The sequence below is a fragment of the Equus quagga genome, chromosome 11 (assembly GCF_021613505.1).
Source record: "Equus quagga isolate Etosha38 chromosome 11, UCLA_HA_Equagga_1.0, whole genome shotgun sequence".
Taxonomy (NCBI): domain Eukaryota; kingdom Metazoa; phylum Chordata; class Mammalia; order Perissodactyla; family Equidae; genus Equus; species Equus quagga.
This window is the reverse complement of record NC_060277.1, coordinates 28,665,132-28,681,309: the sequence shown is the minus strand read 5'-3', so window position 1 is coordinate 28,681,309 and position 16,178 is coordinate 28,665,132.

Below are 16,178 nucleotides of genomic sequence, written 5' to 3'. Positions count from 1 at the left end.
GCAGAACAGAATGTAGGGTATGCTACTATTTGTGAGTGTTTTAAGGAACATATGTATACTATTATATGTGTACATTGTAGGATGTAGGATGGACGAAAACTTTTGATTTTTTTATCATGTTCATATATTACCCATTCAAAAAATTAAGGAAAAAAAGGTTCAAGCAAGGCCTTGAAACACTTGGCCAGTTATCTGTGATTTACCATTGCCAGCATCACTGAGCCTTGTTGTCTTCATAGATAATGAAGAACTGACTATATACAATCTTTTTTTTTTGTTCGTTGAGGACTGAATTCAGTGAAGTCTGAAATTCAAAGGGGGGTAGCATGATGCAATGAAAACGCACACTTATCTATTTATTTATTATTTAAAGTTAAAGTTTATTTATTTTGTAAATATTGAATATAGAATTTATTTATTATTTAAAATTAGAAGATCTGGGTTTGGTTTCCAGCTCCATGTCATAAAAGCTGTGTGATCTGGAAAGAGGGACTTACATTTGGAACCTCAGTGTTCTCAACTATCAACAGGGACAAACACTATGAGGGTTTCTTGTGAGGTTCCAATTGGGTGATGATAAAACTGAAAGTGCCAGTAAATGTAAAGTGACATGAACAAGCTAGTTAATACATAATTAGTTTTAAGAATTAAGAAACTCAGTGGCCTGAGAAGAAGACAATCTTGAAAATCTTGATGAAGGCCACATGACAAGGAGAATTAAATAGACAACCCTCAGCTGCAGTGGGCAAAGAAGACATTCAATGTATCCGAGGAGAGGGCACTGTTCACACATTTGTCCAAAGAGTGGGGTGTGTGTTTGTGTGTGTGTGTGTTGGGGTGGGGGTGGAACATATATTTTTTTCTCTTCAGTTTGAATCCCAATCAAGAAGTTATTCTTCCTCTTTGAGGAATTCAATGAATTCGACCCCTCCCTCTGCCCTGGACAATGATTAACACAAAGGGACACAACCCAGAGGCAGCTGGCCACAGAGCTAAGGGCTCAGCGAAAGGCAGAACACTCTGGCCAGCCATTTCCAGGGGGTCAGAAGCATTTCATCAAGTAAATCTGAAAGTCATATTTCCATACAGTTGTTCAAGATGTTATTTAAAATCTAAATTTGACTAAGCTCAAAAAAAACTTAAAAATCTGTAAATAGTACTAAGAACCCTAATATAAGGAAGAATAATATACATGAAGCAAGAATGAAGAGAATGATCAGCAGAACACAGACAAGTCAAAGAAATGAGGAATCTGAGGAATCTGGATGTGAGGGTTTTAGTACATCTGCAAATTCTTTGACACTCTTGTCACCAAAAGGTGACACCAAAAGGTGGGTTCAACCTCGCCTTGAGTTTGGGTTGACCTTAGTGACCAATAGTATATGGTGAGAGTGACACTGTAACTTTTATAGTTGTAGCACTCATGAAGTCATAGAGGGCCCTGTGCTGAGAAGGGCCCCTCACTTGGTTTAACGCTCCACTGTTGCAATCTTGAAATCCTTAATAATTTTTGACGAGAGGACTCACATTCTCATTTTGCACTGGGCCCCACAAATTAAGTGGCCAGTCCTGCTTCTGAGCCTGGGTCATAAAAGGCAATACGGCTTCCACTTGGCTCTCTGGAACACTCGGGGTCTAGAGCCCTAAGCCATCACAAGAGCAATCTGAATTACCCTGAGGCCATCACGCTGTGAGGAAATCAAAATATCCCCGCAAGGAGACCACAAGTGCTGAGACCACATGAAGAGAGAGGTGCCCCCGGATGCTCTAGGCTCCTGATGTCCCGGTTCCAGCCACTGTCTAACTGCAAACACATGAGCAACCCAGAGCCAGAACTGCCCAGGTGAGCCCTTCCCAAACTCCTGAGCAGAGACCCTCAGAGGTAATAAAACGGTTGTCATTCTAAGTCTTTAAATTTTAGGCTGATTCTTTTTTTTTTTACAAAACAACAGTTAACTGGAACACTGGAATATCCCAGACAATTTTATTCCTTCAACCATAAATTCTTCAATCTTTTTTGTGCAATAAAGGAGAGAGGAACAGTTAAGAAAGAAGCTGGGCCTGGAACCCAGGAAACAAGGCACATCCTGACAGTCACTGCCTGGGATGAAGCCTCCACCCAGAGCCTGGTGAGCCAGGGGTGCATCCATTCCAAGAGCCTAATAGAGGAGGTAAAGAGAGTGAAAAGACACCATATCTTATTAAGTTAACTAATCTCCATTCAGTCTGTGTGTCTCCTGGGATCAACCCTCAAGCCACTGAATCCTTCTGCAACTCCAGCCTCTGGTGGAGTTTGCAGGGCTAAGGAATAATGACCACCATTCATCTAGGACTCATCGTGAGCTGGACTCTCAACTGACGCTAGCTCTAATTCCACAAACAACTCCAGGAGGAGGGTTTTATTGTCCCCATTCTAGGACTTAGGAAAGGAAGCTTAGAGTAATGAAGTAACTGTATAAAGCTGACATCTACTGCGTGCTGATTTTGTGCAGGCTCTCCTGCGTGCTCCACACGCGTTATCCTACTGAATGCTCACAGCGGCACTCTAAAGCAGGGAATCACGTCATCCCATTTTACAACAGATGATGCCTAGTTTCAGAGAGGTTAGGGAATTTGCCCAGGGTCACAGAGTGGCCTTGAGAGAGCAGGATTTCACTGGGTCAAACGCTACTCAGAGTCTCTCTGCTGTGGCAACTCCAAAGGCTAGGCTTGGCCCACAGCACACCTGTTGCCTCTTGGCAAAGCCCCCCCCCCGCCCACCCCCCGTCACAAGAGGGATGGAAAGACAGTGGCCTCAACATCAAGAGTATGACCTTGGGCGGGGGAATGGCGTATCTCCCTCCACTCCCATGGCCCCGCTATATTATTATTGAAATGCACGGACTTTACAGGTTGGGGAATGCATAAGGCCTATTTTATAACAAATATCATAGTAAAAATGTCAGTGAGTTCATTTTGTGGCCTGCAAGGCTCCCACCAATGGAGTGTGCCATTCAGATTAAGCGTAACAAATAGTATAAGATTTGACAGTGGCCTGGGGAAAGCTCTCTGGAAACACATGGGCTCATCTTGCCTCGACCTGCATAAAATGTCTTTATATATGTGTAGACCTGACCATTGTTTGGTTGCACTTCTCTCACACAAGCAAAGTGATATCACTTAAAACAAATGCAGTCTGCTGCACTGTCCAGACTGGGCCTGTCACCGTTAGGAGGGTAACGGGGATCAACACAAAACCGAAGCTTTTCCTGCCTCTGGCTTATATTCACAAGTTCTTTATAACTTTCAAAGCTGATGTGCTGGCAGCTCCTCCGGTTAGCAACATCACCCCCATCAGACACCTCTTTTCCATCTCCTAGATGGGATCTTACACCATCTAGTCCCAATCATTGCTTCTTGCTTATTGTGTAAATTGCATTTATCACTCTAAAAGGACTTGAAACATCTTGACTGTTTTCTCCTAGGTGGAACTTGAAATGCATCGATTTCTGTTGCTACTGCCCTCGCTGTATGTTTATTATCTGTCAGTTCTAGTTTACTTAGAAGTTGCCTCAGCAGAACCCAGCAGTCTCAAACTAGCTCACAAAAAAAGAGAATCAAAAGCCATATTTCATCCACGTATTGGCACTTGCCATCCATCCTCCCAATTTTACTCCACGTTTCTGCTGGAAAGGCCCCTGGCATCTGAGGGCTCTCCCTCCGGTGGCCAGCAGAGAAGCCCCCTAAATGCCTCCAGTTGCCAGAAGAGAACAAAGTGGTCACTTCTTGTGATCAAATTCAGAACTTCCTGTTGTCGCTGCCACCGTCATGAATGTACGTCACACAGCAAAGCCATGTGATCCCCAGTTCCCAGGTCTCCTATAAAGTCAGGAATATGCTTATCCCCAGGTGGGTTCTGGGAAACTGCCTCAGAGAAGTAAAGGCGGGTCTAGAATGCAGTGGGCAGGCTGTGGAGCCAGAGGTATGGCGTTTTCAAAGGGCACAGGGCCCTCTATGTGGCGTTGGCAAAGTCATTTAACTTCTCTAGAGGGATAGCTTTCTTCTCTGTAAATGAAGATGATAATAGCTCACTTGCAGGACTCACGTAAAAATTAGAAAGAATGTCTGAAAAAACATTTTCATGCTTAACAGATAGAAGGTCCTCAGTAAACAGTAGCTATTATTGTTAATAATAGTAATGAAAAGAAACTGGCATAATAGCTTTCTTTAAAAAGGTTAGTTTTATGTTTAAAAAAGTTACATAAGCATGTTTTTTATTATTGTGGTCATAACAGTTTATAGCATTGTGAAATTTCAGTTGTACATTCTTGTTTGCCAGACACCATATAAATGTGCCCTTTCAACCCTTGTGCTCACCCCCACCCCCCTCCCCACTGGTAACCACTTCTGTTCTCTTTGTCCATAAGTTTGTTTATCTTCTACCTAAGAGTCAAATCATTCGGTGTTTGTCTTTCTCCGGCTTATTTTGCTTAACATAATACCCTCAAGGTCCATTTATGTGGCTGCGAATGGGACACTTTTGCCTTTTTTATGGCTGAGTAGTATTCTACTGTATATATATACCACATCTGCTTTATCCAATCATCAGTCAATGGGCACTTGGGTTGCTTCCACGTATTGGTTATTGGGAGTAATGCTTCGATGAACATAGGGGTGCGTAAGTCTCTTTGAATTATTGATTTCAAGTTCTTTGGGTAAATACCCAGTAGTGGGATAGCTGGATCATATGGTATTTCTGTTTTTAATTTTTTGAGAAATATCCATACTGTTTCCGTAGTGGCTGCACCAGTTTGCATTCCCACCAGCAGTATACGAGGGTTCCCTTTTCTCCACATCCTCTCCAACATTTTTTATTTTTTGTCTTGGTGATTATAGCCATTCTAACTGGTGTAAGGTGATATCTAAGTGTTGCTTTGATTTGCATTTCCCTGATGATTAGTGATGTTGAGCATCTTTTCATGTGCCTATTGGCCATCTGTCTATCTTATTTGGAGACATAAGCACATTTTTTAAACGGTCTAATGGGACTATCAGTCTTGTTATAAAAACACCACCGCTTGGGGCTGGCCCCGTGGCCGAGTGGTTAAGTTCGCGTGCTCTGCTGCAGGCGGCCCAGTGTTTCGTTGGTTCGAATCCTGGGCGCAAACATGGCACTGCTCGTCAGACCACGCTGAGGCAGTGTCTCACATGCCACAACTAGAAGAACCCACAACGAAGAATACACAACTATGTACCGGGGGGCTTTGTGGAGAAAAAGGAAAAAATAAAATCTTTAAAAAAAATAAAAATAAAAACACCACCGCTTACACATGCCTACTTCCTACTCCATGGGCAAGGCCAAACTGTTTTCCAAATTGGTTGGATCCATTTACATTCCCACAAGTCCATGGGCTCTTTGATTCTGGAAGCTTTTGTCCTTCAACACTGAGATATTTGCAAAATTATTTTTTGGTCTACATTCTGACCAACTTCTTCAACTTTATCTTCACAACATTCCACTGAATTTTCATTTCTTCTCTCATAGTTTTAGGTTTCAAGATCTCTTATTGTTTTCAGAATGTTACTTCTTTATAGCCACTAATTTTTGTCTATGGCTGTAATATCTTCTTTCACCTCTCTGACTATATTAGTAACTTCCTTTGGTCATATTTTCTTCTTCCTATTGCCTTCCTAGTGTCTATTCCCTCCAAGATTTTTTTTAGGTTGTTTCTATCTCTGTCTGCCTTATTGGATGCTTTCCTAAAATGTCTGAAGATCCTGGTTGTCTGCCTCTATTTACAAGTGTTGCACTAACAAGTTATTGGAAGCTCTGTGTGCGTGGGCAAAGCTTGGCAACTTTGTTCTCCTGCATGGTCATCTGCCTAGGCCACTTCATTGGCAAACATTCAATGTCAGGTGATGCAGATCTTTTCTCTTGGGCTAGTCAGATTTTTCAGACAAGTCTCTTCAGTCTCCTGTCTATAGGTGAAGCCTGACTCTACATTCTGGGAACTACTGGGACGAGAAGTGGAGAGGGAGTGGAGTCACAACTGTCAATATCTAAGTATTCACTTTATGTCCCTGTTTTTAAAACGGTCCTGTTAGAGTAGGCAAGAAGCAGTCACCTGGTTGTGCAGAGTAGGAGAGAAGATCGTAAGATCTGTTTCTATGTTAATTAGGAAGATAGTTTATTTCTCTCTCAAAAAATAGTTCAGAAGTAAGCAGATGGTCCTGGATAGGTAGACTTTGCTCTATGAGATGATCGAAAGATCCAGGTGCATTCTATTTATTGCTCTGCCTTGTGCTAGGAGGTTCTCTTCATCTGCATGATCAAAACTAACTCATCACATGATATCTACCTTCCAGCCCACAGGAAGAAAGGAGAGAGAAACTGAAGGGCAATTAATTTCTTTTCAAAGGGCACAACCAATTATATCCCATTAGCTAGAATTTATTTATGTTGCCATATCTCCCTGTAAGAAAGGCTGAGAAATGTAATTGCCAAAGGGCAGCATGTGCTCAGCTAAAACTTGGTGATGAGAGGGTTCTATTCCAAAAGGAAGAAAGGTAGACTGGATTTGGGGACAGTAGCCCCAAATTTCTCTACCACGGCATCTCAAACAGATTTTCAATCAGTCCTATTCTTGGCCCTACCTCTACTTCCCCTTTTACAAGAACCTGTGACACCAATTCTGGCGCTTTCTTGGGGTTTTGCAGTGCTAATCAGATTGCTTTTTTCAACTTTCCCAACTCTGAGCCAGGGTTCAGATTTCTCAAATCTGCTTTACCCACTTGCAACTAATTCATCTGCACTCCAGCTTCCAGAATTTCATGTCTGTTATCTTCTTCTGCTCTCCTTTTCCTTCAAGATTTATTCCTTGTTAAGTAAAACCTTTTACTCTTATTTTGTGGGGATAGATTTGGGGAGGGAGTAGTGGTTAAATATATGTGTTCAATCAGACAATTTTAAACAATTCCAATTTTGCCAATTCTGATTTTTAATCAGGATTAATGGTGATAGGCATCTGCATTGGGTCCTTTCATTGGTCATCTTTCATTTACTCATTCCACAAGTATCTACTGAGTGTCTGTTATATTGCAGTCATTGTGATAGACACCAGAGAGACAATGGCTTTATCAACCTCATAGCCCAAAGGCAGAAATGGATAATAAATAGATTAAGAGGTAAATATGAAATAAAAATTAAGAAACATGCAATAAAGAAAACAAACATTACACTGGGATAGAAAATAAAGAGGTGGGAGAAATCCTCTGTGAAGTGATAATATTCAAGGTGAGATCTGAAGAAGACCCAGAAGCATATGCTAAACTTGCTTGTCTGAGGGACCAAAAAGACACTACAGTGACTTTAGGGCTTCTTATCTTTACAGCTTCTTACCTTCTGACTTCTAAATGCTCCCAGAAAATTCTTGTTTTTCCTTCTAAACTTACAGTTGGTAGTGGTATAATGAATAGAACATTATTACCCTTTGAATCAAAAGACAAGGGTTGAAGATCCAACAGCCATTTATGATAAAAACTCTGAACAAAATGGGCATAGAAGGAAACTACCTCAACATAATAAAGGCCATATATGACAAACCCATAGCCAACATCATACTCAATGGGCAAAAACTGAACCCCATCCCCCTGAAAACAGGAACGAGACAAGGATGCCCTCTATCACCATTCTTATTGAACATAGTACTGGAGGTCCTGGCCAGAGCAATCAGGCAAGAAAAAGGAATAAAAGGAATCCAAATAGGGAGGAAAGAAGTGAAACTCTCACTGTTTGCAGACGACATGATCTTATATATAGAAAACCCCAAAGAATCCATTGGAAAACTGTTAGAAGTAATCAACAACTACAGTAAAGTTGCAGGGTATAAAATCAATTTGCATAAATCAGTAGCATTTCTATACTCCAGTAATGAACCAACAGAAAAAGAACTCAGAAATACAATACCATTCACAATCACAACAAAAAGAATAAAATACCTTGGGGTAAACTTAACTAAGGAAGTGAAGGACCTATATAATGAAAATTACAAGGCCTTTCTGAGAGAATTGGATGACAACATAAGGAGATGGAAAGACATTCCATGCACATGGATTGGAAGAATAAACATAGTTAAAATGTCCGTTCTACCTAAAGCAATCTACAGATTCAACGCCATCCCAATCAGAATCCCAATGACATTCTTTACAGAATTAGAACAAAGAATCCTAAAATTCAGATGGGGCAACAAAAGACCCCGAATTTCTAAAGCAATCCTGAGAAAAAAGAACAAAACGGGAGGCATCACAATCCCTGACTTCAAAACATACTACAAAGCTACAGTAATCAAAACAGCATGGTACTGGTACAAAAACAGGTGCACAGATCAATGGAACAGAATTGAAAGCCCAGAAATAAAACCACACATCTATGGACAGCTTATCTTTGACAAAGGAGCTGAGGGCATACAATGGAGAAAAGAAAGTCTTTTCAACAAATGGTGCTGGGAAAACTGGAAAGCCACATGTAAAAGAATGAAAATTGACCATTCTTTTTCACCATTCACCAAAATAAACTCAAAATGGATTAAAGACCTAAAGGTAAGACCTGAAACCATAAGGCTTCTGGAAGAAAATGTAGGCAGTACACTCTTTGACATCAGTATTAAAAGGATCTTTTCGGACACCATGCCTTCTCAGAGAAGGGAAACAATAGAAAGAATAAACAAATGAGACTTCATCAGATTAAAGAGCTTCTTCAAGGCAAATGAAAACAGGATTGAAACAAAAAAAACAACCCACTAACTTGGAAAAAATATTTGCAAGTCATATATCTGACAAAGGCTTAATATCCATAATATATAAAGAACTCTCGCAACTCAACAACAAAACATCAAACAACCCAATCAAAAAATGGGCTGGAGACATGAACAGACATTTCTCCAAAGAAGATATACTGATGGCCAATAGGCACATGAAAAGATGCTCATCATCGCTGATCATCAGGGAAATGCAAATCAAAACTACACTAAGATATCACCTTACACCAGTTAGAATGACAAAAATATCTAAAACTAATAGCAACAAATATTGGAGAGGTTGTGGAGAAAAAGGAACCCTCATACACTGCTGGTGGGAATGCAAACTGGTGCAGCCACTATGGAAAACAGTATGGAGATTCCTCAAAAAATTAAAAATAGAACTACCATATGATCCAGCCATCCCACTACTGGGTATTTATCCAAAGAGCTTGAAGTCAGCAATCCCAAAAGTCCTATGCACCCCAATGTTTACTGCAGCACTGTTTACAATAGCCAAGATGTGGAAGCAACCTAAGTGTCCAGCAACAGACGAATGGATAAAGAAGATGTGGTACATATATACAATGGAATACTACTCAGCTGCAAAACAGAACAAAATCATTCCATTTGCAATAACATGGATGGACCTTGAGAGAATTATGTTAAGTGAAATAAGCCAGCGAGAGAAAGATAATCTGTGTATGACTCCACTCATATGAGGAATTTAAAATTATGGACTAAGAACAGTTTAGTGGATACCAGGGGAAAGGTGGGGTGGGGGGTGGGCACAAAGGGTGATGTGGTGCACCTACAACATGACTGACAAACATTAATGTACAATTGAAATTTCACAAGATTGTAACCTATCAATAACTCAATAAAAAAAAAGAATTCAAAAAAAAAAAAGACAAGGGTTGAAATTCCAGCTCCACCATTTTCCAGCCATGGGACTCAGCCAAGTTATTCAACTTCTCAGAACTTAATTTTCTCAGTTGAAAAGTGAAAAATTATAAAAGGCTTACCCTGAGAATCAAATTAGATAATTCACGTGGAAGTGTCTGCCATTTAGTAAGCACTCAGAAACTGCTGAAACTAAAAAATATTGAACACATTCCCAGCTAACATTAAACTTGGCTTCTCCCCAAACTGGAAAAAGACTCATGAATTAGTTTTCTACTCAGATAACGAGGCAAAAAAGAAAAATCTGTGAATGTTACAAACAAGAATCCTAAGTAATGAAATCAGAATGACCAGGTCAGATCCACAGCTTCCTCTGCTTAGAACTGCATCTGATGCTGACATCCAGAACCTACGTTGTGTAAGGCAGCAGGTACACCCCTTGACATCTGTTTCAAGGGTAGGGCTGTAACACGCCTCAACACTCTACCCTCCCCTACCTAGTCAATTACAGAACTATAGTTAATGGACTTATCTAATATGTTTTGAGTAATTCTCTTTTATCAGCACATATGAACTCTTAGAAGGCATAAGTTCCATAAGTTTGAATTTGAAGCACTCTTCTTTATTTTTCTTAAAATAAAACTTTATAACTTAATGTCCTAAATATCGTGAAATGCCCCAGCAGCATTATTTAGACTTAATTTAACAAACCTTTGTCAATCACTTCCTAGACACACAATACTGTGTTAATGTGCTGGGAGGAATACAAAGATGATCCTAATATTTGTGGTCTAGAATATAATAAAATACAGATAACCCCAAATTCTTGTCTGTGATTCAGAGGGCACCTTATGATCTTACAACATCCCAGAGTAATCATTAAGAATATCAGTTACAATTCTATATGGACCTGCTCATAAGGAAAGGCTGAATAAAGTCTATAAGATACGAAATTTTGGCAAAAGACTGAGTTGCTCTCTTCTCTGTGCTCCCACAGCATTCTGTTCTGTATAGAACCTGGAGATTTGTGTTATAGTATCCCAAACGCAGAGAGATTACCCTCCAGCTTCTGAAGCGTTCAGTAACGAGATCTGTGTCCTGTTGCATCCTCCTGTGCATTTTTGCATCCTCCATACTTAAATCAGGTGAGGCATGCAGTGTACACTTAGTAAATGTGGAGCCTTGGATGGATGGATGAATGGATAAATGGATAGATATCTAAGGGTTTCTCTTTCTAATTATTGCCTTAGAAAATATACAGTGGTAAATGTTGCTATTAAAGACACTACTAGCCCATTGAAGCTTAGCATTAGCATTGCATATATAGATGCTACCATTTCTACAGCATCATGTGTGACTGTGAATAAAGGGTTAACATCAGGCCTGGCTGAAGCAGGCCTGCCTGAGAATGACCACGTCTGCTATGGCCTTGTTTCCTTGGAAACAGTAGAGTTAAGATAAATGGGAACAGTTGTCCCTCCCTCTGTATTGTGCGAAACAAAAACCTGGGTTGGGGTATCTGCAAGCTGGCAGCAGACCTGAGGCTTGATGAAAACCATATACAAGATTGGTGGGGCAAATGGACTGTGGCCTGTCTGTGATAAGGTGACCCCACACACCTTGGCTCTCACACCTTGGCCCTGCATGGGTGAGGGGGCAAAAAAAGCTGCTCCTAGGGTAGCTGCTAGGCTTCCCCTTGAGTTGACAATGCTGTATCTCCTTTCTGTGTCTCCTGTCATGTTTTCTTCAGGAAAGTCCAGTAAGAGTGGTATTAGATTAAAGCCTGTCTGTGTCTCCCGAGTCTGATTTGCCAACTCAGACTCATAAAGGCAGCTGAGCTGTCACAGTCAGTAATCTTCATACTTGGCTCTCCTGCTCCCAAATGTCACTCTCAGCACAGAGAAGAGGGAGTTAAAAAAGAAAACTAAAAGAGAAGAAAAATCTCCATTACTGTATTCCCAAGAATGGAAAATAAAATGTTTGTAAATTTGGGTATGCCATGAACCGCAGGCAAAACCCAGACTGGCTCCCAAGAGGTCAACACGCTTGATGGTCACATCCCAGCAAAATCAGAACGGAGGGGATTAAAATTAATCCAAGTGGCAACGTCTGGAGTAGGCACTGCACAACTTAAACTGCGTCACCAAAGAAAGCCATTTGGGAAAGGAAGTGCAAAAGAGAAAAAGCAGGATGAGGGTAATTTGATGACTAGGAAAAGGTCAAAGGGGCATATTCGCTGAAGGTCCCTCTGGATCAGTGAAACAAGAGGGAATAAAGGCATATGCATGTTCATTGAAACTAAAAACCCTTTCAGGTTGTCCTCTGCTAAATTCTTATGGCCTGAAAATGATTTTAAATTTCTGAAAGCAACTCCTTCCCTTCCGAGTGAATGCTTAGCTACTTTTAAGATGCTTCACCGGGGTCGGGGGGGGGGGGGGGGGGGGGTTTGGTTTGTTTGTGCCTTCAGCCAGGAAGAGTTTTAACAGGGTCTAATATTCCTGCAGGCGAATGTAGTTTTCCAAGCACCCAACAAAGAGAGTCCATAAGCTAATGAAGACTAAAAAGGCCACACAGCTGACATCAGACAGAGCGCCATCCAAAGCATGTGGCTCAGAGCCCTTATATCTCACATCCACTACACTGACCATCTTCACTATCCTTCATTTTTTTAATGTATTGAGAGCTCACCATGAGCAAATCAGATTGGCCCTATATTTCTTTTACATCTTTTATTCCATGTGTTTAGTGCCAAAGAGAAGTGCACTACAGGGCATTACTCTCCATGTACTTAAAAACATTTAAACAACCTTCAGTGGATCAATTCCAAGGAATATTGATAGTTTTAGTTACATCAACATAAAATCAAGGTAGACGTCTGTGAGATGATACACCTTCCTCCAATAAAACCCTAAATGCAATATATCTAAAGTAGTCTACACATACCAATATTATTTTAAGTAATAGATTTTAGATTCCTAAAGCCCTTTATATGTCATACATTTTGCATAAATCACCCCATTTAATATTCTCAATAACCCTGTGATGCAGTAAGGCAGATATTATTACTACTCAGTTCTCCTGGAAGCAGAAAGTGGTTTTAAAATGTCCAGAAGAACACAGAAAGTTGTTAAATGACCTTAAAATACAACCCAGATATTCTGACTTCTGGCAAAATACTGTTTCTATTACAAAACTTAATAAAAATTAATGCAAACTATTTTTTTCAGTTCACTTCTACAAAATTTCAAAGTCAGTAAAAACAAATAAAAGTCGTTAAACATCTGTTTACCTCAGTAATAAGGTAACTAAGTAATTCATCCATAAACTCTTAATGGAAAAATTCAAGCTTTTGAAAAACATGCAGCCATTTTTGTAAAGCTACTGGGTAAGGAACTTTATCTATTTCTTTTTTATTTCCCAGGAGGGATTTATTAGACAAATACCAAGTTTAAAAATTCATATAGCTCAAGCGCAAAGTTCAAAAATTTAATTCCTGCAATACGAACACTTTAATTTACTGGGAACAAAAATCAAAAAAATCAAAATTTGGACCCACTTCCTTTAGTACTCATTGTAACAGTTCACCAAGCTCTGTATTTTGTTTCAGAACAGATCTAGTGGGCATTTAAACCCTCTGAGGTAATCTTCAGATTTGCTTTAAATTCTTCTGGAAGATTCATACTTTTATAGTTGGGAAAAGAAATTAATGGCTTCTGTAAAGGATAGGAAAAAGTATTTATAATGGGATTTAGGGGCAGGAGTTTTGCAATTAAAAATACCATTTAAACATTTTACTTAAGTCCAACCAAACCGGAGTGTCAGCGCAATTCTATTCGTTAATTTTGACATGATTTACTGAGTATAATCCCCTCAAGTCAGAAGCTGACCTCCACAGCATTCAAGCTTCCTGCAGGATCAAAAGGAATAATAAGAAACATGTTACTACTGTAAAATAAGCAAGTCTGGTGTTGTGTGCAGGTTTGTTCCTATGTTGTCAAATAGACAAGCATGCAGCAAATACTCAGCAATAACAAAATAAATGTCCAGAGACCTTTTTCCAACTACCAAGTCGACAACTCAGCAACTTCAAACAGATTTTTTTTCTTTCGGAGCCAATTCACTTGCAGGGTAGGCTGATAAAGCAGTATTAATCTCCTGCTTTAAATCAAGTTTCTGTCACTGGGCTCCATTAATCTCCCCCCTGTTATCAAGTGTCTCCATGGCAGGAAATTATATTTCTAAATTGAATTTTGTTCTGTTTCAATGTAGTAAGAAATATTTTCCAGACTACTAATAGGATGCATAAAGATTGTGACTCTGACAATACCGTTAGATAAATAAAAGCTATAAATTAAAACCACCTTCCTTCACCAGCCAGGATAATAGCAAAATAGAAAGCATTGATTACCTGGAAAGAGTAATCAAATAAAAGATTTTAAATGAAAAGTGAGGTAGCAGATGGTTAACTTTTTAATTTACCTTTTTATAGCAATTGCCCATAAAGGTAAAAAGAAAAAAAATCAATGCAATGAGTCTCCTGGTGCTAATAAAACACATATTGATTCTTGGTGCATATGCTTACTCTACAAGATGCTAGAACTCGGTTCTACCATTGGTAATGGAAACAGATACGGTTTATGAGCACTTCAGTAGAGACAAATTTACAGTAAAGAAATGTCTTTGGGCTAGATTTACGGTGAAAGAACAAAAACTTATAACCACAGGCAACAAAGAGATTTCATTTTATGGGCAGGGATCCACGCACAGTGGACCAGGACAATTCAGCCAAATGGCAGTTGAGTCACCGGAGGAGGCCTTTAAAATTATAGTCTCCTTGTTTGTCGGTGAACAATACAGTGATTTCAATAAAGTTTAGATTTTTTCCACTGATATAAATTGCTTTGTACTGCCTCCTTTAACACAGGGCTGGGTTCTCCTTGACAGCGGCAATTTGGGGAAAGTCTCTTCAACGTATTATTGAAAGTATGGTCCCAAGGTGGGCCATTTAAGACTTTCCATATTTAGAGGAACATTGCATGAAAGAAGCTTTTCATTGTATGTCAATGTAAACAGCTTGCAGAACATATAATTAATACCTACACCAACACGCCTGAAGAATAAGTAGGATTTGACAAAGGTACAAAGGAACAGGGGGAAAGTTTTCCAGACAGAAGAGAAATGAATGGACACCAGCACCTAATTCCCACGGTAACCTATAGATATTGGCCTGAACAGGTAAGATATGCAGATCAAATCACTATACCATCTTTAACTTCACATTCAGAATATTTCAGACAGAATTATCACGGTCGACTGAAACCACTGTGACACATACTATCTTCATCAACTGAAGTATTTTGCAAGTCCATTAGATTAAACACATAACGGTTATTTATAATCAATAAAGGAACAACAATAATTTGAAGTCACAGATCTTAAAGTTTACAAAAGTAAAACTAAGAATTTGATGATAACCATAAAGAATACCTTCAAAATAATAAGTAAATATTAACTGGAATTGGAAAGCAAACTGAAATGGAATAAACTACTTTCAGAAGAGGAAGAAATACAACATGTTCTTTTTTATAGATAAAAGCAGATAGTAAAAGGGAAGTCCGCTTTTGAAAAATATACATCCTCCTCCTTTACGCTTTGAGTAGATCTTACCTATGTGTGTGAGAAACAAAGAAACTGCAGCATCCCAAAGCAGAGGTCATAAATCACATTCCAGAAGAACAACCAACTGGGAAGTGGAAAACTATGATGCTTATTTATTATGATTTTTATTTAACATAATTTTGACTAGAAAGCGACAAGAACATGCTCCTGGAATGGCAGCAAAAGAGAACAATGAACATTATTTTTCTATATGCTGCAATTTGACAACATATTTTTGCATAAACAACACCACCAGATGTCTAGCCTCTGGACTCACTTTTTATCAAAAAAGCCAGCCATCTCATCAAGTGTGACGTACATTTCAAGCATTTACACCATGCTCCGTTTAGTGCCTAAAGGTTTGGTGGGGTTCCACATGGAATTAATTTGTCATCCCAAAAGCCACTTCAGGACAGTCTCAATTTTAAGCTAAGTCCATCTGCCAAAATGTTGCTTCATCCATGAAATGGACTTGCTAGTGGGTAATTTTCAGAAGTATCTCACAGTCACCTACTGGTATACAAAATGTATACCTCAATCACTATTCCTTAAGGTGGAAAAAATCTGCATTGCCTAAATGGAGTACAAAAGAGAAGTCACAAACAAGAGTGTAAAAGCACTTCAGTCTTCCAGAAGAGAGATTCTTATACTGCACTTATTCGAGTTCTCCAGCCATCAGGCATTCTCCAGGGCTGAATGTTCAAGATTTTCATTTTCACCATTAAATGGTCCCTTTTTAAAAGGATTGCCTAAGCTGGCGAAACATATTGAGACACCCAGTTGTGTTGGTTCAAAGCTTCTAGTTCTAAATGTTTATAGGTAGAAAAGAGAAGTGTGAGGAGC